The sequence below is a fragment of the Epinephelus fuscoguttatus genome, linkage group LG5 (assembly GCF_011397635.1).
Source record: "Epinephelus fuscoguttatus linkage group LG5, E.fuscoguttatus.final_Chr_v1".
Taxonomy (NCBI): domain Eukaryota; kingdom Metazoa; phylum Chordata; class Actinopteri; order Perciformes; family Serranidae; genus Epinephelus; species Epinephelus fuscoguttatus.
The window spans coordinates 38,969,365-38,997,103 of NC_064756.1; the positions used below are offsets into that span (position 1 = coordinate 38,969,365).

At 41.1% G+C, this 27,739-nt stretch overlaps 1 protein-coding gene across 6 annotated transcripts in view; it reads left to right on the forward strand.

The window, feature by feature from the left end:
- si:cabz01090165.1 (uncharacterized protein LOC100333421 homolog) overlaps positions 1–27,739 on the forward strand; it is a 537,387-nt gene that overhangs the window by 343,115 nt on the left and 166,533 nt on the right. For all 6 annotated transcript variants that reach the window (XM_049576585.1, XM_049576584.1, XM_049576586.1 and 3 more), the window contains one exon: positions 19,391–19,484. The gene's annotated coding sequence lies outside the window, so the exon portion shown is untranslated. The remainder of the gene's footprint in view (positions 1–19,390; positions 19,485–27,739) is intronic.

Consider the following 27,739-nt stretch of genomic DNA (forward strand, 5'->3'; position numbering starts at 1 on the left):
GTCGAGGTTAAGCACAAGTGATATGCAGTTAAAGAGAAAACGTGAGAAAACAGACAGGCATGAAGGACAAGAGGAAACATAAGACAGAGACTGGAAGGAAATGTGACGCAAGAAAGAAGATAAAAAGACATTAAAGCAGAAAGAGGAAAAAATGGAGGACAGAAGTGACAAAATAGAGAGTGAGGGGCACTTTGATATTCAGCCTGTAAACTGCGGAGGGTTCAGTCCATCAGCTCAGGGACGCCGACGCACTCGACCAAATCATCCACCTCATCAGTCATTCAAAACACCATCAGTCAGCCAGGAAATCGCCCATCAAACAGACGCACTCACCCACAGCTCACCTCAGACTGCCACCAAATAGACTCGTCTGACTGACTGACACGTCCCACTGGCTCTCTTCTGATTGGTGGATAAGAGCAGTCAGTCAGCCAGATGCCTTCAACTTCATCACTGGTGAAATTTTGACTCTAGGTCAAAGTGTGTTCCTGTCACTGATCAAACATGAAAGTGCTTTTCATTCAGCTAATGTGACACCTGGCTACCTACACTGACGTCTTAGGTCCCACGAAGACGTCCAAGAGGTCACCAATCACACAAAATGGACTGCTTGAATAACACAGCGGACCCAAATGTGTATATACTGTATACAGTACATTATATATGTGTGTGTGTGTATATATATATATATATATATATATATATGTGTGTGTGTGTGTGTATATATATATATATATATATATATATATATATATATATATATATACAGTACAGGCCAAAAGTTTGGACACACCTTCTCATTCAATGCGTTTTCTTTATTTTCATGACTATTTACATTGTAGATTCTCACTGAAGGCATCAAAACTATGAATGAACACATGTGGAGTTATGTACTTAACAAAAACAGGTGAAATAACTGAAAACATGTTTTATATTCTAGTTTCTTCAAAATAGCCACCCTTTGCTCTGATTACTGCTTTGCACACTCTTGGCATTCTCTCCATGAGCTTCAAGAGGTAGTCACCTGAAATGGTTTCCACTTCACAGGTGTGCCTTATCAGGGTTAATTAGTGGAATTTCTTGCTTTATCAATGGGGTTGGGACCATCAGTTGTGTTGTGCAGAAGTCAGGTTAATACACAGCCGACAGCCCTATTGGACAACTGTTAAAATTCATATTATGGCAAGAACCAATCAGCTAACTAAAGAAAAACCAGTGGCCATCATTACTTTAAGAAATGAAGGTCAGTCAGTCCGAAAATTGCAAAAATTTTAAATGTGTCCCCAAGTGGAGTCGCAAAAACCATCAAGCGCTACATGAAACTGGCACACATGAGGACCGACCCAGGAAAGGAAGACCAAGAGTCACCTCTGCTTCTGAGGATAAGTTCATCCGAGTCACCAGCCTCAGAAATCGCAAGTTAACAGCAGCTCAGATCAGAGACCAGATGAATGCCACACAGAGTTCTAGCAGCAGACCCATCTCTAGAACAACTGTTAAGAGGAGACTGCGCGAATCAGGCCTTCATGGTCAAATAGCTGCTAGGAAACCACTGCTAAGGAGAGGCAACAAGCAGAAGAGATTTGTTTGGGCCAAGAAACACAAGGAATGGACATTAGACCAGTGGAAATCTGTGCTTTGGTCTGATGAGTCCAAATTTGAGATCTTTGGTTCCAACCGCCCGTGTCTTTGTGAGACGCAGAAAAGGTGACCGGATGGATTCCACCGGACTGGTTCGCTCTGTGAAGCATGGTGGAGGAGGTGTGATGGTGTGGGGGAGTTTTGCTGGTGACACTGTTGGGGATTTATTCAAAATTGAAGGCACACTGAACCAGCATGGCTACCACAGCATCCTGCAGCGACATGCCATCCCATCCGGTTTGCGTTTAGTTGGACGATCATTTATTTTTCAACAGGACAATGACCCCAAACACACCTCCAGGCTGTGTAAGGGCTATTTGACCAAGAAGGAGAGTGATGGAGTGCTGCGGCAGATGACCTGGCCCCCACAGTCACCGGACCTGAACCCAATCGAGACGGTTTGGGGTGAGCTGGACCGCAGAGTGAAGGCAAAGGGGCCAACAAGTGCTAAACACCTCTGGGAACTCCTTCAAGACTGTTGGAAAACCATTTCAGGTGACTACCTCTTGAAGCTCATGGAGAGAATGCCAAGAGTGTGCAAAGCAGTAATCAGAGCAAAGGGTGGCTATTTTGAAGAAACTAGAATATAAAACATGTTTTCAGTTATTTCACCTTTTTTGTTAAGTACATAACTCCACATGTGTTCATTCATAGTTTTGATGCCTTCAGTGAGAATCTACAATGTAAATAGTCATGAAAATAAAGAAAACGCATTGAATGAGAAGGTGTGTCCAAACTTTTGGCCTGTACTGTATATATATGAGGGACTATTTATAGGTCTGGGGCAAACAACAACACTGACCATAATCCAGGGGTTTTTGTGCCTAAAACCTAACCACACATTAGCCACAGTGTTGTTAAAATTTGAAGTGTCAACATACATAACATGCAAATGCAACATATCTGTGGTTTGCACAAATGTACAATGCCAACATTTATTCTGGCAGTTAGGTTGACAACTTACCTGCTACTAGTTTGGAAGGAAAATTCGCGCCAACATCCAAGAAGTGAATATATTAGATGTAGTTTTTGTGAAAGTTGTGATGCATCTGGTTAGCAGTCATACAGTCAGAGGAATCTGATGAATGGATGCTGTGTTTGGCCTGAAAATGTACTTCATTAATTCTTCAAATACTTGTTCACCTTCCATTCACCCCGTTGATTAGCTGCTACCACTGTTATCAAGGCCATTTAGTCAATAATCGTGTTGTTGTCGACATCAAAGCAGACGAATTTTATATTTATTCTATTTTTGCAGTATGATTATTGGTAAACATCATTATGGAATCATCAAACACAGTTGTATAAGCATCTTCTTCTGGGTATGTGGCCTTCAACAGCTCTAAGTGTTTTTGGTTGCGCGAGGCACACGCACACACACATACACACACACACTTATGAAACACCATGATCATTCAATGACTTGATATTACACGATTTAGCGGAGGAAATGAGACTAACGATCTGATCCCAGCTTTAGGGCCAGCTTTTTGACTTTTTTTTTTTTTTTTTTTTTGCAGTGATTTGGTTGAAAACATTTCCAAATTGTATTATTTATTTGTTGGAGCAACTTTAGTGTGTGACTTCACAGTTGAATCTGCCCAACACAAAAACTGCTGCCATGTAATTCTTCAGTTTTAGGTAAAACATGAAATTACCCAGGTGTGACGGTATATTTCCACTGACACAGCATTATACTGTTAAAGGCTAAGCTGAGGGATAACTGAGTCAGTTTAATTTTGCCAAAATGAAGTTCTGCATCGCTCAGCAAAAAGAAAAAGAAAAAAAGTTCTAGTCAAGTGTAAACAAGGTGAATTAACTGCGATAGAATAAAAATTGGGAGATTATCAAAGTAAAACAGAGAGTTAAAGTGAGGTTAAGTACTATTGTCATGGTTTCCACTGACATTTTATTATTTCAAACAAATTATAATTCTTACTGCCACAAGTCCATGGGTGTAATTCTGATAAAAATGTATATTAAACAGCTAGATATCCTTGAATGCGACACTGAGCCCCTGTCAGCACTGAGCTCAGCAGTGAAAATGAAAATTTAAGTCTGTGTCAGGAATCAAATCTGCCAGAAATCAAAGGAAACAGCTTTCCTTTGAAACTGATGCCCATGGATATCTGAAAATGTTTGACTGCGGCCAGAGCCATGAAACATCTGCACTGTGTAATAGAAAGCATTAACCTTCAATCCATGTACAAATCAAATGGAAAAAATAAATAGGTAACAGGAAGGTGGGAGTTTTTCTTTTTTTTTTCTTTTTTTTTTTTCCCTCCAAGAACGTTCATCAAATTTAGCTCCAGGCAGAAGGAAGGTGGTGGAGGCCTGTGCCCAGCCAGGAGGTGTTCTGGTAGGGCTTAATGCGGGTGGGTAGCCCCTGAAGGTGGAGCTGAAGTGACGGAGGGAGGGAGTGAGGGAGGGAGAGTGAGAGCTAAGGGACCCACAGTGGAGAGAGACTCAGCCCTGACCATCTGCCAGCCTCCAGCCTCTGCCAACACACGCAAACACATGAATGTACACAAACGAACTTGCACGCATCCTTTTGCCTTCATACACTAACAGACACAAAAATACATGACATGATGTATCACGTGTGAACGAATATGCTGTATATTTCCATCCAATCTATGTTTTCAACATAGTTTATAGTCTGTGTGTGTGTGTGTGTGTGTGTGTGTGTGTGTGTGTGTGTGTGTGTTGGCAGGATGGAGGCTGGATGGCCCTTCTGTCAGCTCCCTGCTGAATTTCTACTTCTCTCTCAGGATTAAACAAACCTCCACCCATTCACTTTTCAACCCATTGTCCTTCCTCCTCTTTTTCTCTCTCCTACCTCACTCCTCCTCTTCCTCCTTTTCTTTACAGACACGGCCTCAGTTCATCTGTCCATCCCTCCAGCACCCTACCACTGCATTCACATATGTGTTGTGTTGCTGTTATAACATCAATCAGGATTTTATACTTGCATATTTAAGGATTTAAACAGAGCTAAAAGGGTGTTTTTAAACCTGGACCCTATTTTCCCATGTTTGTCTGTTTAATGGAGACAACTTTTTTCTTTTTTTTAAAAATTGGTTCAGTTTTGAGCGAATGACCAGGCTGCAATTTTCACACAGTCAATTTACGTCCCCTAAAAGAGCTTGTTTTTGCCACTGACAGGCTCAGATTATTATTATTATAGTGTCTGACAAGATGATTGGAAGGATCCTTTTGTTAAAGCGTAAAATCAATTTTGTTCAACCAGAATCAGATCTGATGTTACCATCGAGGCCAACAAAGAAAGGATGGGTCCAACAACCTCGGACTTTCACCCGGGAGGCTGGTGTTCACTTCTCATAAGATTGTAAAGTCAAACCCTGTTCTTTTTTTCTAAACCCAACCATATGGTTTTGTTGCCTAAACCCAATCATGTGCGTGTGTTGGTAAAACGTAAGCAAGTGCGTCTGTTGTTGTAGGAAAACAATGTCAGTTTGCAATGTTGTACCGGCGTAGTGCATTGATTTTGAAAGAGGCTGTATGCATTGCATGCATTTCCTGTGAAAACGCAGGCTGAGATTGACACACTAAATGGACATGAACTTGTATAGCGCCCTTCTGGTCATCCAACCACCACTGGTGCTTTTTATACTATGAGTCACATTCACCCATTCACACAAAGAAAGAAAATATAGTCTAAATAAATTAGCCTGATACAATAAGCAATAAAAAATAAATATTTAACACTTGAACATGCTAAATTACGGCTTAACACTCCTTTTATTTAAAAGGATATTGTAAATGAAGTAAGTTTAGAATAGAAGAATTTAGAATTTAGAATAGACATGCCACGATAACATTTTTTTAAAATGCACCTATTGTTGATTTAACTTACTGTAAGCTTAAACCAAATGAAACCAAAATTATAGCTTAACACTCCTTTTCTAAAAAGGGATAGAAACTGTGAATGAAACAGTGAACATACCTACATCCACTTTAGATAAATAGGCATGTATGCCTACATAACATTTTTAAAAACTGGAAATAATGTTACTGTAAGCTTGTCAGAGTACACTGAATGAACATCAACAATTCTTATGCAAGAATACAAGCATATCTGCCTTTTCTGGGAGGATTCTTGAGCGCTCCACACTAATGGTATCTCCTGCTGTGGAGAATACCCTTTCTGAGGGAGTAGAAGATGCCTGAGCGCACAAATACTTTTGTGCCACATCATACAGAAGTGGCAAAGTATCCCTCTTCTGCCACCACCACAGAACAGGGTCAGCTGAGATGGGAATAGCAGGAAGGCCTCTGTACATTCGTATTTCTAAGTTGAGACGCTCACCAATGTTCTGGGTCTCTTGGGGTGCTACCTGCTGTATGTCTTGCTCCTCCTCTCCAAACAGCTCCTCTAGGGCCGTCTTGGGGTGCTTTACAGGTAGAGTCTGAAATTAAAAGGACCATAAACTTATGTTTTAGGTGCGTGGTCTGAATGGATTATTATGAATATACCATATGGTCATTATAGTGAACTGTGCATACACAGCCTTCCTCCTCGTCGTCTTCTTCCTCCACGTCCTCATACTGTCTCTGGCTCTGTGTGTCTTCTGGCACTGGTACCTTAAGTATAAACACACTGTGTGAGTCACATGCATGGAACCAGAGTATATACGCATCACAATGGTACTGTACCACAGACTGTGATTCAAATACCTCTTCTGCTCCTGTGAGCATCTCTGCTACTGCTGAGGTCCTCAGCCTGTCCCAGATGGCATCATCATTGTCCATTTTCAGCTTGAACCTCGGGTCCATCACTGTTGCCTCCTCCAGGAAGGTCTGGATCTCTTCATCCTTAATTTCAGAAAGCAAGAAACATTCATGTTCAGAAATCTGGGGACACTTGCTAGTGTCTGAAATCTGACGCTCATGAACTACAAATTAATATACAGTTAGTCATGGTACCTGGTAACGAGCGGAGAGATCAGTCCATATCTTCTCTTTTATATTTCTTGCAAAAGCAGAGTCGCTTGCCTTAATGGAATAGTGGCACTCCAACTTCTTTAAGATGGGTAGAATTTGACCACTGGTTGAACTTTTCTCACTTGAGACACAGAGTGTCGATGTGTAAAGCACCCGCATCAGCTGGACAAACTCTTCTGCCTTCTTGAAGTCGTCGGACTGCAATTTCTCCGTCAGTCTAAAACAGCAAATAATTAGCAATAAACACACAAGTCCTCTTGCAGTCTTATAATCCACAGTTTTAAAATAAGACCATTTTAAGTTAGTTACAGAATCTGTCCCTTACTTTTCCTTCTCAAACTGCCTCTTTATCCTTGGGTCCATCACTGCAGCATGAATGGCAGTGAACTGCTCAAAGAATCTCTCAATCATCAGATGGAGAGAATTCCACCGTGTTTTTACATCAGTAATCAGTGAGTGCTGGGGCAAGTCTGAAAAACAAATTCAGATGCACATCTGCATAAGCATATCACACATAACAATGAACATATAATCATAAACCATCATTACTTAGTTTGCTGTAGATCACAATATGTTAAGTGCTTATTAGAATCTAGTTAAAGTTATGCATAGATACTTACTCAGGAGTTGCTGCTTTTCTGGGCTGCGAGGTTTAAAGTGTGTGCAAAGCAGCCAATCTTGACAAACTGCAGCTTCTTCATTGCCACGTTCATATTTCCTGCATTATCCACGGTCGCTGCCACAAGCTTCTCACTAATGCCGAATTCCTGTAGTATTTCTTCAATCTCCTCAGCCACAACAGCACCTGTCTGGGCTTCATACACTGCCTTGGTTCTCAGGACTTTACCTAAGATCTTTCCCTGCTTTGTATAATGTACAGTGACCGTTACATAATGGTCTTGGGCAAGGCTGGTCCATCCATCTGCTGTAATGGCTGCCTTTTTCACATCTCTGAGTTCAGAGAGCAAGTTTTGTTTTTCCACCTGGTACCAGGCAGGGATCAGGTGGTTCGTAAGAGTTTCCCTTGATGGGGGTTTATATCTGGGATTTAAACCCTCACCATCTCCCTAAAATCATTTGTAAATGAAATACTACAGTGGTTAGGACAGAATCAACAACATGTAACTTAACATATAATTCTGATGATGTATTAGCCACCAGAAAAACACATGCTGTGATGTTACTTTTAAAAGTTCACTGTAGATACGCCCTATGGGCTAAAATGGGCTGTAATAAACATCTTACATAGCCACTAGCTGTAGCCTGCATAGACCACCTAAGCCTTTCACTACGAACGCAGTCACTGCCCGGTGACACTCTTGCATCTTCTCCTCATTCCACCTAGCTCCCTGAGCAGCAAGTGTGAAAGGGGTAACTTGAGCCGATGTCGAGGGGCCAGCTGCCTAAGAGCTATCAGTGTCATCATTAGCCTGTCTGTGCCTGTCAACATGATCTAAAATGCATGAAACCAGAATATATTTTTTTATGTAGCTCGGCTTTATTAATAAAAACTGTGCATGCTGCTTGCAGTTGCAAGGCGACAGTGTGCTAATGCAGGATATTTAATGTCAACGTCACCGTTGTCAACAGAGGTCCCAGTGGAGCTTGTTTGACCAGCAGCAACGTTAGCACTCGTACGCAGGTGGTCGAACACATGACATTCTTGGTACTTAATTCCATGTTGGGTAGACAAATGTTTTAGCATGTTGCTGGTATTTGCACCCTTACGCGATATTATAGCATTGCACTGATTACACACGGCACAATTCTCATCTCGTTTCGTGAAATGCAGCCAGGCTTTAGATCGCTTCCTCCTCTCCATGATGCTGCCTCGCAGTTGAAGGTCTGAGTTGTCGCAGAGAGTGTGACGCAAATGTACCGCAACGCAAAATTTCAGGAAAACCGGAAAACCTCATGCAGGCAGGGAAATGAGAGAATCGTTAAGAAGAATCGATAATGTTGGAGGCGTACAATTCGGATGGAATTGGTCAGTTGGAACCGGTTCTGAGTCGGAACCGGTTCTCAATTCCCACCCCTACTCACACACTGATGAACAGCCATCGGGAACAGTTTGGGGGACCCGCTCTACCTTTGAGCCGCAGTCGTCCAAGAACATCAATAACCAACCCACCCACCTTAACTTGCATGTCAGGCGTCAGTGTGGTCCATGACCAAATGTCGATATGTGACAAGGTTGGAGTAAGAATGTTTTTTAATAATCTGGATTGTTTTGGTGTTTAAACCCCAATACAATGAAGATAAACTTTTAATAATCCATCTTCAAAACAGTGGCAGACATGGCAGACCCACATCAATACCACATAATTAAATAGCCCTATACTATGTGCTGGTGGATTGTTTGTAGGAAGGAATTCTTCCTTACATCTCAGCCTCATCCTTAAACTCATGATGTTTTCACTCAAAGTCAAGAAAAAAAGTGGTTAGGAAATGATTTTTTTGTTGACTATTTGACTGCAGCCTCTTTCCTCAAGTCCTCAATAGTGATCAAGTATTCTATCACTTAATGTTGAAAATGGAGGGTTGTTAGTCTAAAGGAAATCAGTGCACCATTTCAATAATATAGTAAATTAGTTTCACTTTGTTTTCAATGTCCTTTTTACTTGAAGCCTTATAATTCTTTGTTTATAGATAAAAATAAGAATAGACTTTAAAAAAAACAAACAAACAAGGATAATAAACAAAGACTGAGTGAGTTGTTCACATATGAAACATTAAAATCTCAGCAGCTTGCTCAAAACCTCAGTAAATATAATTAAAACTATCAGCAAATGAATTTAGTGTTTTTAGAAAATTGTTCATCTTGAACCTCTTTAAAAACTTGATGCAGAACAAAGCTGTAAAATCTCCACCTATTAATACAGGTTCAAATGAATATTTAAAGATCCTCCAGTCTGTACTCACAGTTTAGACTGTGTGTGTGTTCCTGCTAATCAGTCGAGCTGAGAACAGAGGGGATTAGTGACTTAATCAGGCTGATAGATGGTATTATTAATAGAATCCGAGTGAGTTGTCATTTCACTGAGGAGAGCTCTTCATTCCAAAGTTTCTGTTCTTTCTTTTTATAGCTCTTCATTCCATCTGTGTTCACATCAGATGTTTGTTGAGTCAGAGAAAGGGAGAGAGAAGTCTGTCATTGGATTTATCTCTCCATCAGTCCATCCATCCATTTATCCAATCATCCACCCATATAATTACACATTCATCCATTAATCCATCAGTCTTTCTATCCAACTCAATTGCCAGAATAAATGTTGGCCATGTACATTTCCTCAAACCGCGGATATGAAATTATGTGGCGTACACATTACATTTGCACATTATCATGTCGCAAATACGTTGGAACTTCATGTTTAACACTATGGTTAATGTGAAGTTAGGTTTAAGCAGAAAAACTACTTGGCTATCGGAAAGATCATGTTTTGGCTTAAATTCCCGGTTTAGAGAACACAATCCCTACAGGAACGCACTTCTGCTTTTTTACTGCAACTTTTCATGGCACTATGACAGTAATGGATTCCCAAAAAACACCCACATTTGGGAGCTAAAAAGCCCCAGAAAACCCGGCCATGGGTCACTAAAAACCAACCAGGTTTGTTGTTTATTGGTCTCAAACAGTGGTCTGCAGCTTGGCAGACATCTTACCCAGGTGACACACCATCCACCATCCCCTCCACCTCCTGATGACAAAGTCAGCTCAGATTCTAGAAAAGCTAATATGATACATATGACACATGCAGATGTATCTGAGGTTTGCAGAAATGTATAATGCCAACATTTTCATTAGGGCTGCACGGTATATGCGGTAGACGGTAGAAATGATATAAATTTGGCCCACGGTAGAGATTTGCGCTCTACCGTCCTATCGTCGATGACGTCATCGCACCTGCCTCAGTGTGAAAATGGCTGCGAGCACAGAGACAGCGGAGCAAGAGGAGCTGGTTCACGTCCGTGATTTAGCGTAGCACGTGCAACATGTGTTGCTGGAGAACTTGTGAGTGAGTGAGTTAATGTCTTATTAACAGCTCCAGACTTCTCAGACTCTTTTAGTGACTTACCGCTCAGAGTGAACTCATTCAGTGTCTCCTCTGGCAGCAGCACAGCGTCTCTCCCTCTCCTCTCTCGCCGTGTGCACACGGGAGTTGTTTTTGGCAAGAGAGTTTGTCATAAACCTTTAGTAATGTAAACCTATGTGACGCTAGGGGCTCCACAAAAAACTCCATATGTGAATGTGTGATAGTTGTGGTATCATAGCAGCCTGTCACAGGTTACAGCGTGATGATTAGAGGAGAAATGGCAGAGCATAAAGGTCCAGGTGGAAAAAACACAACTCAGTAATTTAGGATTTTGCTGAAAGAAGGAAATTACCTTTTGATATAGATCCCAGGGGACATTTTGCACCATAGAGTACTGGGTTTTAATTTTGAGTTTTGAGATCTGCATTCTGCACAATAAATGCTCTAAAAAATACATTATATCTTTGCTTTTGTTGTTGTTGTTTTTTTGTTTTTTTTTTAAATCAATTTAGCTTTGTTAAGGGACTACAAAACCCATTCAGAAACACTTCTATTATAACTTTTACACTTAAATTTATACCGCGATATATACCGTTACCGTGAAGGGATTCGATTTATACCGTGATATAAATTTTAGGTCATACCGCCCAGTCCTAATTTTCATCAGGCGACTGGTCAGTTCCATCCATCCATCCATGCATCCACCCATCCATCCATCCTTTCAATCTATCCATCAGTCTATCCAGTGTCCTTTTGGAACTCTGGCTCTGTTAGTCCCTCACACTCACATCTTTTCTCCCTGTCTATTTCTTTTTTTTTTCTCTCTCATTTTCTCCTCCCTCCTTCCTTCCCTCAGCTGCCGTTCCTTCAATCTTGCCCTTCACCGTTTTCCCTCTCCACCCTGCAGTCTGCCTCTGCTCTATCCCTGCATTTGACAGGGGGACAACAGGCGACTTTCTTGTGCATATATTTATATATATATATATATATGTATATATATATATATATATACATATATATATAATGAGGGTGATATCTTGCTAAAATCTGTGAAACCTGTTAAACCTCTCACTAATGACCAGGCTTGGGAAAATCCACTGGTCAGCTGGCTGTCACAGTTTGGCTGCAGCTGGAAACATGAATATGTCTCATTCTGCTCCAGAATTGTGTTCGACTGAGAAAAATAATGAAGCATCTTTTTAAGCCTGAATGTTTTGTATCCTCTATATATATTCTGTGCATGTTTTTATATGGCGCATACTTAGATGTAGTCTAGTCTGCTCAGTCTGGAACCCTGCAAGCTCCTCTGTATTCACAGAGTTTTTATTTAATGTGTAATGGGATGTTTAAGCTCCCCGAAACAAGCAAGCAATCTTCCCGACGTGTGATTATTGCAGTTTCATCAATTCAACAGTCATTATGAGCTGAAGTCAGAAGCATACTGTGGGTTCCTGCTTCTCATCATTTTCAAATGCAATTTTGAATTTGATGGTATTGGCTTTGAGGCTTAAAAACAGACACAAAACCAATTCAAGTTCTGGAAATAAGTACTGATTGATCTGAAAGAGCTGTATGTCAGACCATATATTCATGGATATATTGGACAATTCTATAAAACCCTGAATTACACTCAGTGACTATGTATTTAAAAATGTAGCATGGTAACTCGAGAATAATGAAGGTCATGGAAATATTGTGACAGTGACAATTTGGTTAGGTCAAAATAAGAGTCAGACTCTACTGAAGCCCATCCCCACCTTTTTGCCTCAGTATATGAAGAGCATTTGACTCCCTCCATCACTATATTTATTATTAAGGCTAGTTTTATCATGTTTGGGGTTTGTTGATATCAGGTATGGTTAAAATGTTTTTGCTATATTTTTTGGTAGTCTACCTAAATAGGCATTTAAAATATATTTTGCTTTATAATATTTCATTTCATTTAATTAATAAATCCAGAACCATAAAGACTGACAGAAAAGGCGATGAAATGACCAGACCTGTGGGCCAGAAAAACATACAGATTTAATTACATTTAAAACTTACTTTAGTGAGAGAAATTTAGAACATATAAACAGACCAGTGTCTTTTCCAATGTCCTGTTACTTGGTTGTTTTGGATTATGTTGGATGTAACATTATGTATAGCTCCTTCCTCCTCCCCTCTTTCCTCTTGAGGATTACTGCGGAGGGTTAAGGGATATGAATGGACAGATTAGAAGACAAGGAGAGGAAGAGGAAAGTGTGTCGTAATACGACAGAGAGGGGAAAGCTTACTGGTCAAAACCAATAGCCAGAGACTACCTTGAAATGATATCTGCTTTAAACAACTAGGAGGAGGCAGCACAGAGAGAGATGAATTAAGGATCAGAGCTTCAACTGGTATCTTTCTCCGAGGGAGGGACAGAGGCACTTTAACCCGACCTCAAAGGCAAACATCACCCTCCTCTATAACCAAAAGACTGTTAATATTTCAAAAATGTCCATTTAGTCTATTCATCTTGATATTTTTCACTCAAAGGCAGTAATTATTCTCAGATTAAAACTAGAGTGCAGGACTTTTTCATTTTAATTAATGTCAGTTACATTCAAGCCAAATGAGTTCACACAGTGCTGATTAAGCCTGTCTCTGCCAGAGAAAGCTGTCAATATTTTGCAGTATATCAGAGCTGTGTGTCTGCACCAACTTCTCTGCAATGGCAGGCCGGATGTAATGCATTTTATGTCATGCCACAGCTAAAGGAAGCAGGAAGGGTGGAGCAACTGAAGCTATGGTGGCAGCCGGGAAGATTTTGTGAAAAATCCTTCATTGCATCCAAGTAAAGTTTCTGGAATGGATGCTCCAGATAAAGGAAGGATTTAAGTCAAACTTTATGCAGGGGAAGACTTAAAGAGAGCACTCCTAGGGGCAAGGGACTGGCAGTGAGCAGGCATGTCATCAGCCAGCCCAGTCACCACAAGATATTTTACTCATAATCAGCTATCTTAATGTATGCCATCACATAGAACATTATCAGCGCCAGTCAAGTTTCACCACTCTCCCACACCCAAAGATGTATTTTTAGAGACACAACTAAATCTCATGTAGGACAGGTTCTATGAAAATGATGCTGATGTTGGTATTTTCCCACACAAAGTTTGCAAAGTCCTTCACAAAACAACATAAGGTAAACCAGAATACTTTGCAGCTGCAAGGTGTTTTGAGTAAATGATGTTGATTCACTTTCTTCAGCTGAACAAATACCCACTGCACCATCACCATAGCATGAATGTCCAACTGCAGTAAACAGAAAACCCAAAGCTTCTTCATGAAAACAGTCTGTTGTGTAGCAGCTGTCTACAGCTGTAATATTCAGGGATACAAGCAAAAACAAACTAAAGGTGGAAGAAAAGTACATATAAAAGAATATGAATAACAACATTTCAGCAGAAAGTCGTTGCCAGGATCAGATTAGTGAGATTTACTTTTACTAATGAGCCCTCAGCAGTTTGATTAGCCTGAGTTACAAATGAGAGTTTTAGTGCCCAATGATTTTATTATTGGTGGAAAGAAAAAATGAACAGAGGGAAGAATCATTTCATTCAGATAGAGAGAGAGAGAGAGAGAGAGTGGCTCTGTGGAGCATGGAAACTGTCTTTAATCTGGGACTTCTGGACTCTCCAGCTGGTCTGAAGAGATGACAGCACAGGCACGCGCACGCGCACGCACACACACACACACACACACACACACACACACAGTTGTGTTTGGTGGGTACATGTCACGGTTTGTATTATGAGGGCTGGAGGCTCTGCTGTGGCCATATTTTAACAACTAAGATAAACACACTGTTATGTCTTCATCTCTCTCTCTCTTTCTCTCTCTCTCTCTCTCTCTCACACACACACACCCTCATATACACACAGACTTCGATTAAAAACCTATTACCCACTCAGTGTTGGAAATATACAAACCCCTGTGCAGAATGTTTAAGCCAGCTATACTGTGGATCAGTGTGTCACCTCCTTCTGTCTCTGTGTCTCTGCAGCCCAGTCACCAGAAGAAAATGTAATATTGTACATTCCTCCAAACCAAGAATATGTTGCATTTGTATATTTCATACCTATCATATCAACTTTTTAAAGTGATGTAGTATATGATCTGACCCAAAGGTGAAGGTGATGGTGGATGGTCTGTGACTTAGGTGAGACACCTGCCAAGCTGCAGACCACTCTTTGAGACCAACAAACAACAAATCTGTTTTTTTAGTGACCATTACTGTTTTTCCTGCAGCTTTTTAGCCACCAAATGTGGGTGTTCTGTAGTGATCCATCCCTGTTTTCCACCTGGATAGTGCAGCAGAAAGCTGTACTTTACAGACAGGATTGTGCCCCTAAATCTTAGTATTTCAAGCTTAAACATGATCTTTTCCTTACCGTAACGTGTAACCATAACCAAGTGGTTTTTTGCCTAAACCTAATCACAAAAAATCTAGTTTTAGCATATGCACTGAATACTAGCATGCAAATGTAACATATCTGCGGTCTGAGGAAAGGTGCAGTCCCAACTTTTATCCTGGTCATTGGGTTGTCCAATACCTGGTTGTACACTCCACCTAATGTACAGTAACATCCCCATGCAGCTAAGCAGCTTGTCGCTAAAAATGGAGGAAATGGATAATAACGTGACAAAATATATATAGCAAGGTTTGCTAACTGATATAAGAAACATAGCTTAATGACCAAGACCAGACAATTAAAGCTGATGTTGCTCACATCTCCTCAGTGGTCTGTCTCTTCTCTGCTGGTGAAGAGGGGTCAATTTCAGGGAACTCCAGTACCAGTCAAATCAGCTCCTGCATCATTTCCCTCGCTGTCAGACCATCCTAAACTCCAAATGTGAGTTTCCTTGCAACTGCCCTTGGGTAATTTGGACAAATTGGTATTTTGGCCTGATGATGGCAATGGATAAGGTTCAGGGATCACCTAAGTTTTTACAATTCGATTCTGGGAGGGAGGGGAATGAATCATTTTAATATTTGCATTCCAGGCCCAATATATCCAAAGTGAAGTGCGGAACAACCAGTTGGCTGACTGACTTTGCCAGCATGGCTAAAAATACCTATTGTTGTGACAAACTTTGGTTTAAATGCAGTTTAGCCATTTTCTTATTTTTTTTTTTTTTTATCAAGTACTGTCCGTTGACTGTTTAGACGGACAAATGGGTTATAAACCCTTGAACAACAAAATAGATATATAAATAAATAAAATAAAAAAACAGTTTAAGGCGCTGTATGTAAGAATGTGGCCAAAACAGTTACTGCACTCAAATTCAAAATACTGCCATGAGTCGTGTCTCGCTGGCATGCTGGAGACTGATTTGTTTGCCCACGGGCGGCTGCCGTGGCAGGGTTGCGTCACCGCGTCCGTGATCTTCGGTTTTCCAGCGGACCGTTCGAGCTAGTCCAGCTTCTCTGCTGCTAACGCTGCTGCCGGGATACAGCTAATGCTGCTTGCTGTGCTGCTAACGTTTGTTTCTCAAAAAAATCAACCGGGTCGATGACCCACCTGCACATGGGCTACAATGTATGTCCATCCCCGTCTAGCTATGATGCTAGTTAGCCAAGTTTGGCTAAAGCTTACCTGTCGAGAAGAAGAGTAGCCACTTCGACATCCGATTTCAAATTCTTCTCCGCTTTCAACGGTCTCCACCGTTCAAAAGCATCTCCTATATAGACCCTCGCTTTGCCTCGAGTTTTGTCTTGGCATTTTTGGGAATCAAAACGAGGTCGTTTGGGTTTAGTTGCACCGTCAGCCATTGTAGCTGAGTCGTAACTGTAACTGATGCCGAGACTCTACTGACTGCGTGACTGGTAGATGGTGGTGGGTGGCACAACAGGCCAAAACACAAATTCAAAACATAAACATGATTTGCATACTGTAAAAAAAACATTTAAATGTGAATATTCTGGCTGAACTATTGTTGTCGGTGAGATCAGTATGTTATATTAACATTATTCCTTAGTCTCTGTGACATATTAGGATGATTTTACGACTATTTGCTTTAGATTTCTTACATATAGCTCCTTTAAATTTCAAATGTTGACCTCATCTGAATAATTATCAAATCCTACCAAATCACACTGCCTGATATCCATTGTTGATATCCCCCAATGTCCCTATTGATCAGGAAGCATATTAAGGAAGTGAGCATGAGGCTATGATATGGTACAACAAGTCAACACTGGCACATACTTTTCAATTGTTGAGGATGAAAAAAAAGAAATAGAAGTACTGTTGTTCTGTTACCATTCAGAAGCACAGAACTTAACCTCTAGCTTGGGCCATAGACAAACTCCTCCCAGAGCCCATTTACAGCTGAAAGTAACAGCATGTCAGCAGAAGAGACCACAGACAGAGAAACGTCGGACAGTCAACAAAGCCAAACGGTCTCTCTACCGTCCACTTATCTCTCCTCTCATCTTAATAAGACCAGAAGGGCTGCAGCATCCTCCCCATAAGTCCGTGTTGTCTGGGTCTGAACCACAGTCTCATTAACCAGACATATTCGCCTCGGCAGTACAAAGGGCTTCCTCTGGAGCGTGCACTCTGCCCGTCCCGACTTGCTCATTTTAAACTGAAACTTCAACATCCTCGCTGTGTGCCATTATCGATATCAGCAACCAGCACTCTAAGAAAGGGCAGAGGGGAGGGGTTCTGCTTTTCTTCACACAGAGCTGAGACGAGCACTGATGCTGGAGTCAGATGTGGGATAGTGAGATGCGCTGAAGAGGATCAGATCTGATTGATTAGATCTTAGTATTTCATGGGCATTTAGATGTCCCTCTGTTTCTCTAATCCAGTCAGATTCAATTCGCTTATATTCTGTGCAATTCAAACAAACAGCATGGCTTTGATTCATGATCTCATCTTCATACAAAATCCTGCCTAATATATTTGCACAAACAGGGATACAGTGAATATGAATCATCATCATGTAAGATGTAGATTATACTGAGATTACACTCTCAGTAAGTGATGCTCTACAGTTGTTTTGCAAGCTGGTCATCAGCAAGTTTCATGCAGTCAACACTAAGGATGCTAAAATTATGTCATGTTGAAGCAGCTGATACCATGAACTTGAAAGTACTTCACTAACAAAGACCCAATAGAGTTATAATTGGAAATTAGTTTATTACGCATGACGGTTGACTGGGATGAGGGTCAAGGAAAGGATTTGGGGTGAGGGTTGAGGCATGTGGGATGGAGAGATGAGGGTTGAAGAGATGATGGTTGTGGAGGGATGAGGGGATGTAGGGAAGTAAACAGGTGGGGGTGATGGAAGAAATCAGGGTCGCAGACAGTGGGAGAGTGGAAAGCGTTGGCAGTCTGAGCGGAGGAATGAGCAGAACGAGGAAAACTGAATCAGAGTGGGGAAGACGTCTCTTTGAGAAAAGGAGAGATAACAGCAAAAAGAAAAAAACAAAGAAAAGGGTGTTTTGGGGGTGAAGGATGTGAGAACAGAGTCAAAGTCAGCTCATGTGCTGCCACTTTAGAAATGTTGATAGATACGTATGAAACGTACAATGCCAGTGTGTTCTTCTGGCCACTGAGCTGCATGTTAAGCTGTCTAAATCTTAGTCACCTTACTGCTCACCCATGTAGCCATGTGCACAGTATATTTTCATTGTGCAGCTCTGACCTTGTTTTGACTGACAGCAGAGGGAGACAGGTGTTTCTGCTAAACAAAAAGAGTGACAGGTTACAGATGAATCTGTACTCTGCAGGCATCTATGCTTTGATACATCCTCCCTCAGGTTCCTGTCCTTCATCTAAAAATGTCCCTGACAGCAAATATGAGCATTGTGTTATGTTTGTATTATGTGCCCATACATCCTCACAGTTTGAGTTGTTGCTAAAAATTGGTTCAGAGTACGTCACCACTCCTGAGAGCTGTTTTTGTAAACTCCTTCCAGTCAGCCTCATATTACTTTTGTTCATTTTATTTTATATTTTTAACACATGAATTGTGAGTTTATATGACATGTGGTGAATGATTCTAACAAACAACCCCACGCTGTTGGACCCTGACCTACATTTGAGTCATGACTGTCCCCACAGGGAATTGAATGCCCAATCCTGCTGCTGTGTTACTGCTGTACACGACCACAGCACAGCTCATGTATTGTTACAGTTTTCTTTTTATAATCCACATGGTGATGGGCTGTGGAGGGGGTTGGGACTTTGGATCACACTCCAGCCCACTTACATGAAGGGTGGTTTGTTGTTTGTTTTGCTAAGCCGTAAACCACTGCAGACCATGGTTCAAGACCAACAAAAACAAAACTGGTAATGTTTTCAGCAAGTTGTCACTGTGTTTTTAGCTGTTTTAAGCCCCTTAACGTTGGTGTTTTTACCTGTTTTCCACTGGAGATAGTGAGACATCGCTGCGTTTCCAGCTGTGATTGTGCCCCTTAAAACCGGGTATTTTAAACCAAAACATGATGTTTTCCTAACCATAACCACGTGGTTTTTGTGCCTAAACCTCTAAACAGCTTCATGTTACCACAATTTTGTTAAAATTGAAAGTTTCAAAGCACATATTAATGTACAAATGTACCTGTGATTTGCAGAAATATATCATGCCAAATTGTCTATGCCAGAGTTAACACTTAACAGGAGCTTCAGGAGCATTTGTATACCAAAGATGAGAATGCTATTTGATTGAGGGTTTCAAAGAGTTTTAGATTTCCACTCCTTTTTCTTTTTCAGGCTGTTGCAGATCAAATCCAGTCATCACATCACAGCTGGACTTGGTCCTGATTGGCTCCCCTTGATAAAGAAATAGTGAAACCCCCTGAATCAGGTAAGTGTCCTTAATTACAACCACTCAGTGGGTCCGTTTACACACAGACTAATATTCCAATATTATTCTCAATATCACAGTAGCATTCTTTGGATATGTTCACAGCACATTCGGAATATGCGTCTCAGTTTGGGTCTGCAGATAGTGACACATGGCCTCTTGCCTGTTTACAATCAGTTCTGTGTGTTGTCATGGATACTATGTGCAAAAGTCTACTAGACAATATTTTCTAAGACTGTGAGGTAGAGATGCACGCCCAACAGAAAAGCTTACGTTCCTGGTCAGAAGGAAAAACACACCTACTTTTAAACATTATGAAAGACGTGGCTATCAACAGGGTTTTGGATATGTGCAAATATCTCACTGCTGACCTTTTCAAGGAGGTCGTTGAAGGATTGAAAGAGGGAGGCTGTGTTCACACGGCCCAACAAATCGCCACCGGTGGAAAATTTTTAAAAAATCGGATAATGAGACAAAAAGCAAAAAGTCACAAGGAGCTCCAGCTGTTTCCCTTTTCTATATTTTGTCTTTATAAAAGGCATGTTCGGGCACATTATTCGGAGTATGCACAGCTGCGTGTTAACAAGAATATTAGTGTAATATTCCCTTTTATTAGCCGTATAAATAGCTCAGGAGGAATATTGTCTTTTCCTTAATTAGGACAATAAACTGAATATTTTGGACATATAAATGTTGTCAGTGTCCAGTGTAAGACTGGTAATATTGGGTTAAGTATTTCAGTAATTAACTGAGGGTTTGTGTTCTAAACATCAGGGTGGAAGACATCTGCAGTCTGAGCAGTAGGTTTGGACAGATGTAGTGATGGAGAATGTTTGAGGAGTCAAATATGATTCTGTCTGTTGGCTCAGCTAACTTTTTATTGATAATATTCAAAACTGGATGTGGGCTGCTGTCTCTCTCTCTCTCTCTCTCTCTCTCTCTCTCTCTCTCTCTCTCCCTTTTTTCTCATCCCTCAGTGGCAATTTCAGATCCAGCAGTCAGACACCTGCGTCCCTCTCTGATAAATATTGAATCTGCCAGGGTTAGAAATGGATCTTTAACAAGGCCAACACAGATACACACATACACGTACACACACACTATCTCACACACACACACACACACACACACATCATGTCTCTCTTTCTCTTGAACATGTCCTCACTTACTGAACCCACAACAGGTCAGCGGGTTAGTGGTGAACCTTGCTGTGCATCTCCTCGTTTTTGTTGCTGTCCAGCGTAGAAACTAATGCACACACACACAAACACTCGGTAAACACACAGACAGACAGCTGTGTGTGCGATGAGAATCTGTGCTGTGTTTGCACAGTTATACTGACAGAGCAAACAGAGAAGGTGTGACAGGCATGCTGATCTTCAGGTGCAGCGTATGCATGTGTGTGTTGGCCACCAGGTGACAGGTGATTTTGTGTGTGTGTGTGTGTGTGTGTGTGTGCAGGACAGGAAGCTGTCTTGCTGAAAATGGAGCTGGACATAAACAGTAACATAAAATGTGTTCTGAGTTAATAAAAATGTGGAACTATGTCTTAAACATGTATGTAAGTCACACTTTCTGATGATGGTGCCAGGGAGTGTGTTGACTGAGTGCGGTTATTTAATAAACAGTTTCCTGGCTTGGTTGTTAGTGTATGATGCTTTGATTGAGCTTTTTTTTACTCACAAGCAAATCTTGTAGCAGCACATTAAGTGTATGTACCTCATTAAGAAACATAAAAATATAACTTAGACTGGTGTTTCTTAAGCTTTTCTTGCCAGTCATCCAAAATCAAAATCAATACAGAAGCATTCTCATGACCCCACAAAGTTAAGCCCTAAAGCATCAATTAAAAACAGGAAAGGTTGTCAGGGTCCATATGATCTGTTGTCAGAATGCAGCCCATATAGTAGAGTTTACAAGGTCTGAATGTGGACCGTGGCTATGGACTCATTTGGGTGGATTTGGATAGATTGTAACATATTAGTTACAATCTAAATTTAGGCACGTAAGTGCTGCACTTAACATTTCATTCCTAGCTGTTGGGTAGAAAACAGCTTTGTGTGCTGGAACAACCTCTGTTGTAAATCTAAATGAAATTAGTTTTCGTGTTACATTACGACCAATACACCCTGCAAATCACACTCGTCTTTTGATATACAGTGAGTATAGTAGGTAGTTAGAGCTGTGGTGTAGTGCGCTGACCAAACAGCAACCTCCAGTAGTGATGCACGGGTCAGGGTTTTTTCCAACCTGCGGGTCCCGCATTTATGAAATAATTTGACCTGCTCCATCCCGCCTGCACAACTGCATCTATTTTCACAACCTGCCCCACCCCGCCCCCGCCGCTATTAACGTACCCGTCTTGTGGTTCTCATGCTTATAAAGCTTATCACAGGAATTGCACTTCACGTAGCCAATGCTGCTGTCATCTGCTGCACTATTTACCTCACAGAAATTGTCCCAAACATGAGATGTAGCAGCTTGACCTTCTTTTCTTTTAACTCTGTACTCTCCTGACTGTAATCTTTCCCTCACTTCATCTTCCATCTTCACCGCTTCATTGATGGTTTGTTGTGGCCGCTGCTTGGCGCTTTTGTGACTTCAGGTCGCAGGTTATGTTACATAACATGCATTTACCTAACCTACAACAGTGTCGTTAACAAGTAGGCTATATCCGACATATTTAATCTTTAATGACCCGCCCCACCCGCCCCGCCAATAAAGTGAACATTTCTTGACCTGACCCAACCCGACCCGCGGGTAACCCGCAAGACCCGCGGGTTACGGGTCGGCCCGCACATCACTAACCTCCAGGCCTGAAAAATTAGACCAACACAGAAGTGCCGAAAACTGCAGTTCTTTGAATGGGCACTCGAGGCTGGCTCCAGAAGCCAGTCAATCCGCACAGACCCCCATGTTAAAATGCCCAGCTTTACAGCAGAAATAAATGTGTTTACAGCCAGGTCTCTATAGCTAATTTTCTCCTTCATGACAACTGTACAGGGGGTGAATTTTTATATAACTCACCTGTTTACTTTTTATTAAGGCTTAAAATTACGCATAATTAAGGGTGGATTGCTTTGAGTGACAGGCCGTCTGCTTAAAGTCTTCGGCTTCTTATTCAGATCCATCCCTCACCCCCCCACAGTCCCAGCCGCCCAAATATGGTCACTTCCAGCTCTAAAAAAAACAAGATTGCAACCACCAAATGCCACAAACCACAGAGTTCACAAACCAGTGGGTGATATAACAGTGGCTACATCCATTATTATTACAATCTATGTAGTTGGCAGGCTGGAGTTGGGTCACATGGGATTATGCAAGTCAGCATTGGCAACAACTGCCTCCACTACAAAGCAGCCCAAATAACGGAGGCAGACCAAAAGACAGTCTAACAATAAACATAGTAAAACACGTGTCAGTATCAGTGAAGTGTTTCAGATAGACCCCCAGTTAGCAGCTGTAGCAACAAACAACTAGTCAGAGCAAACCTGAGCATGGCCAGATGAGCAAACTTTCTGTTGCTGCCATTACACAGGTAGGTTATACCTGGTGCTGGGGGGGTTTGCACTGGTCAATTTGGAGCTGCTACAGCTGCTACAAAAACAGGGTAACTGTATGAAGTGTGTGCATACACCCGTAGTCATTTGTTGGGACAGGCTTAGGACAGAAAGGGCAGAGCTGTGGGGGAAGGGTGTTTTTATTTTTATTTTTTTTTTCTTGCCCAAACTTTCCATTTCCCAGCTTTACACTTAAAACAAACTTCATTGCAAGAGAGCAGTGCAGACAAACAAATCAAATATTAATGACAGCTGAGTGTAGCTGGTTTAAAACTTTCTGAAGCAGCACACGGTTTAAAGAAACCTAACACATTTTGTGAAATTGTGAGCACATCTTGATAAATCCGAATTACAAGACTATTAAACTGAGGACATGGATGGACAACCACACGATAACAATGTGTGGGTCATACATTTAATAAGCATCACCTCCTGTCTGCCATGCTGTAAACATACCCTCCAAACAGATTTGATTCACCTGAGGTCTTTTACTGGGCTCCTTAAACAGGTGTGTAATTCATGAATATGGGTTCATAGGTGTCCTCATGCCTCCCACTGCTTTGCCTCTGTCCTTTGTGTATCTGTTCCGCTTGTGTGTTGGTACATATTAGCCTCCTGGTGAGTGAGGACACATCTGTTTGCAAGCAAAACAAAAGCGTATCAAGGACATTTCTGCTGTCTCTTAAAGCAGAGATGAGGACACTGTGACTCTTTGCAGCAGCTGTAAAGCAGATCGGGGCATCAGCTCAGCTGCTCAGCCATAACACTGGTTTTATAGGCAATGAAGAGTAACAGTGGATAGCTTCTGATAGTGTCTGGGCGGTTCCATCAGAGGCTAATAGTGTTTAGGGGCTTTAGGATGTGAACAGCAATGGGAGTGTAAAGACTTCTTGCCTCATTTGTTGATGGCGTGTTGTTTCTTTTAAAATGAGGTAGTGAGAACTTTGAGAAACTTTAAAATGTAGAAATTATGCTTTTACCGATATCACCGACATCAAAATACTACAGGAAACAACCTTGAAAGCTATGTGAATAAAGCTCCAGATATGAGAAGAGCCGCTATAAACTTTTACTTTTAAGCAGGCTTTTAGGGGAGCCTTGATGAGGACCTTAAAGATTGAAGTGAGTGACTGCTTTTCAGTTTTTAAGAGATAACTTGTGGAGGGAAGTTATTTGCTTTGGAAAGCTGTTTTCATCTTCTGAAAAAAAAAGAGACTATCATCTTAAAAAACAGATGTTTGAAAGTTATCCATCCATCCATCCATCCATCCATCCATCATCTCTGGCTGATAACAGTTTGTAAGAGGGATTTCATTTCTCCATACCTTGTCATGTATAATGTATTACAGGAATCATTTTGTAACAACGTGATTGCTTTTCAGTTGGTAAACAATTTGGATGCAGAAGGACCCAGTCTGCTCCCCAGAGAGGAGCCGTGCATTCAGACAATACCCACAAATGGCAATTTGACTGCCAATTGCTCAATTCACAGAAGAAAATCAGCCTCCTCATTGCTCACTGAATGGGTTTTCAGCTGTGTTAAAGAAGGGTCCAAGAGCACCTTCCCTTTGTGAGCAGGATCTTTGACAGCAGTTCAACACACTCAGCCATTGTTAAGGATTCCTCCGAGGTTCCAAAATGAAAAGGAAACTTTATCTGTAATTATTGTGGCTCTCTGGTCAAACTTAACATTACATTCATACAACACATTCTCACTCCGACTTCGTCACATATTGATGTTTGTTCATGGACTTTCCATGTCAAGATATGACGTGCAAGGTACTCTGGCTGCATTGGTTGTTGACATTCTGGGACGCTCTGTCAAGTTCAGCCTGTTACGTGCATTGTCTGTTTGCAAAATACGCTTTTGTTTTTACAGGAAATGTACAGTTTGCATTGTCTTTTTCAAAATAAATGTACAACCTCGGCACAACACAGGAAAGTAACATTTTTGTTGTTCAACAACAAACGTGTTGTTATGTTTCGCAAACACACAAGTGCGATTGGGTTTAGGCAACAAAAGCACGTGGTGGGTTTAGGAAAGAAAGTACAGGGTTTGGCTGCACAATATTACAGGAAGCAAACACCGGCATCCCAAGTGAATGTCGGTGGTTGTTGGACCCATCCACCACATTGTTGCCTCACTACATTTCCCCCAACACCAATGAACTATAATGGTGACCGGCTGTGTATCATGCCAACATGAAAGGACAGCTTACTTTGTGGGTGTCTGATGCTCAAAGTCACTGACCAAGCGCTGGATTTTGACGACTGGGTCGGATTATACAGTAAAGCAAGACATTATTCAATTTCAAACTTTGGCAGAGAGAAATAGCCTGCTGAGTTTTTCCTGGGGAATGTTTCTACTCGGAGAAGTTATGTAAAACATTTAGGTGTGACTATTTGCCTTTAGTGCTGGAGGTCTGCAACCACCATCATGTGATTGGTTCATGAGCCTAATTTTTCCCTGACTTTATACAAATGGTTTTAATCACCTAACCTCTGCTGTACTGTCAGGCTCCACAAATCTTTTCCTTTTTGTTTTCTACATTTACAGTAAAGCAAATGACTGTGCCATTTAAAAAACAGCAAATAATTTCACTGACAGTGCTGATCTTGCTGAAAATAATTAACTAACTCTGCAGCTCTATGGAGCTTTGGGAATTACTGTATGGTTCATTTTCAGCACTCTCATCAACCACCAAAAATAATGGTGGGCATATACCAAAGTATCAGTACTACTAATGCTACATTTTTGTTTTGAAAATCCATAGGGTTGACACCAAAAAGGGATACGTTTCTCTCTTTTACATTGTACCCATTTGTATTTCAAGAGTAAAACTGTTTATGTAAACAAAGTTCAGTTGTAATGAACACATCTAGTGGGTGTACTCTTTGCTTCTCTGCTGCTGTTGTCGTGTTGTGTGCACTCAAACAGGTTACACATGTTGCATGTGCACTGCTGTGCGCACCCTGACTAGTTACATGTGACACGTAATTGCAGTGATGGCTGAATGAAAAAAACACAAGAAAGAGAGGTTGGAACTGCAACAGGAAGGAAGGAGGAGAAAGTAAATGCCTCAGCATCCCAATCCCCAACTGAGAGAGACTCTTTTCAGAGAGGCTCAGGAAAGGGATATCCAGGTATAATGTGGTGAAATTCATATTTTAGTCAAACCTACAGAGACCCTCAGAGGCGAGCTGGAAAAAAAATGCAGACAATTTCATCCAAATGTTTATCTCTTACATATGGGATGTTATCTCCTACATATAGTATATAATTTACTAGGTAAGAAGCAACATTGCATTTTTCCTTTTTCACCTCGCCTCTCAGGGCAAGACTAGCAGTCTTTTCAGAGAGGCTCAGGAAAGGGACATCCAGGTAAACTGTAATGAAATTAATATTTAAATCAAATCTACCGAGGCCCTCAGAGGCAGGGTGAAAACAATATTGCAGGCAATTTTGGCTAAAGCCTAAGTTTACCTCCTACGTACAGGATGTTATTTCCCATGTACAAAATATTGTGTTCTACGTAAGAGGCAACATTGTCAGCAATTTTTTCACCTTGCCTCTCAGGGCTTCCATACAAATCTGATTTTTAGTATTGATTAATGCTAGATTCCTGAATTGTAATTGGTCATCATTAGCTGTTACTTAAACAATACTTAAGCTTATAAATCATGACATACTGCTCTCCCCCGCTTACATGTAAATAAGTCACTTTCAATCAGCAATTCTAGGCCTGAAACCAAATCATGTTGTATTGGCCATCTCTACAAAAAGAGCTCTTATAAACCCACTGTACATCACTTTTTTAGTAGCAAAAGAAAAAAAGGAAAGACAAAACACTTAAAGCTGCTTTAATCATACAGTTAGTGTTGAATATGGATATGCAACCCAGTCTCACTCCAAAGTCATCCAATTACACCGCTTGGTCAGTGACACTCAGTATCAGACACCAACAAAAAATGCTATCCTGTCATGTCGGCATGATACGCAGCTGGTTACTATTTTTGTGTAACGTGCCCAGGGAAGTCAGGGGGAAACACAGCAGGACAACAATGTAAGATAAGGGGGGAAAAGTCCAAGTCGGGAGGCTGGGAGGAGGGGTGGTGGATGGGTCCAACAACCAGCGACTTTCACCCAGGAGGCCGGTGTTCGCTTCCTTGTGATTGTAAAGCCAAACCCTGTTCTTTTTCCCTAAACCCAACCACGTGCTTTTGTTGCCTAAACCCGACCAAGCGTGTGTGTTGGCTAAAATGTATTGTACTGATTTAGCGCATTTATTTTGAAGGAGGCTGTATGTGAACTGTATATTTTCTGTGAAAATGGAAGTGTTTTTTGAAAACAGACAATGCATGTAACAGGCTGATGTTGACACGCCATTCCAGAATGCCCACAACCAACACACCCGGGGTACCTTGCATGTCATATACCGATGTGGAAATGACCAAACGTCAATATATGACAAGGTCAGAGTGAGAATGTGTTGGGATATGAGAAAAAAACAACCTGTGTTTAAAATATATACTTAAAGTACCTTAGAAATGCTTTCAGGGAAAACTATAGTAGATTATTGTGTCAAAAAGTAAAGTAACTGCTGTTGATTAATGGAAACCATCTCAGTTGTTAATGGGAACAATATTGCAACTGTTTCACCACTGCAACTGTTGACAAAAGGTTTTGTGTTAATT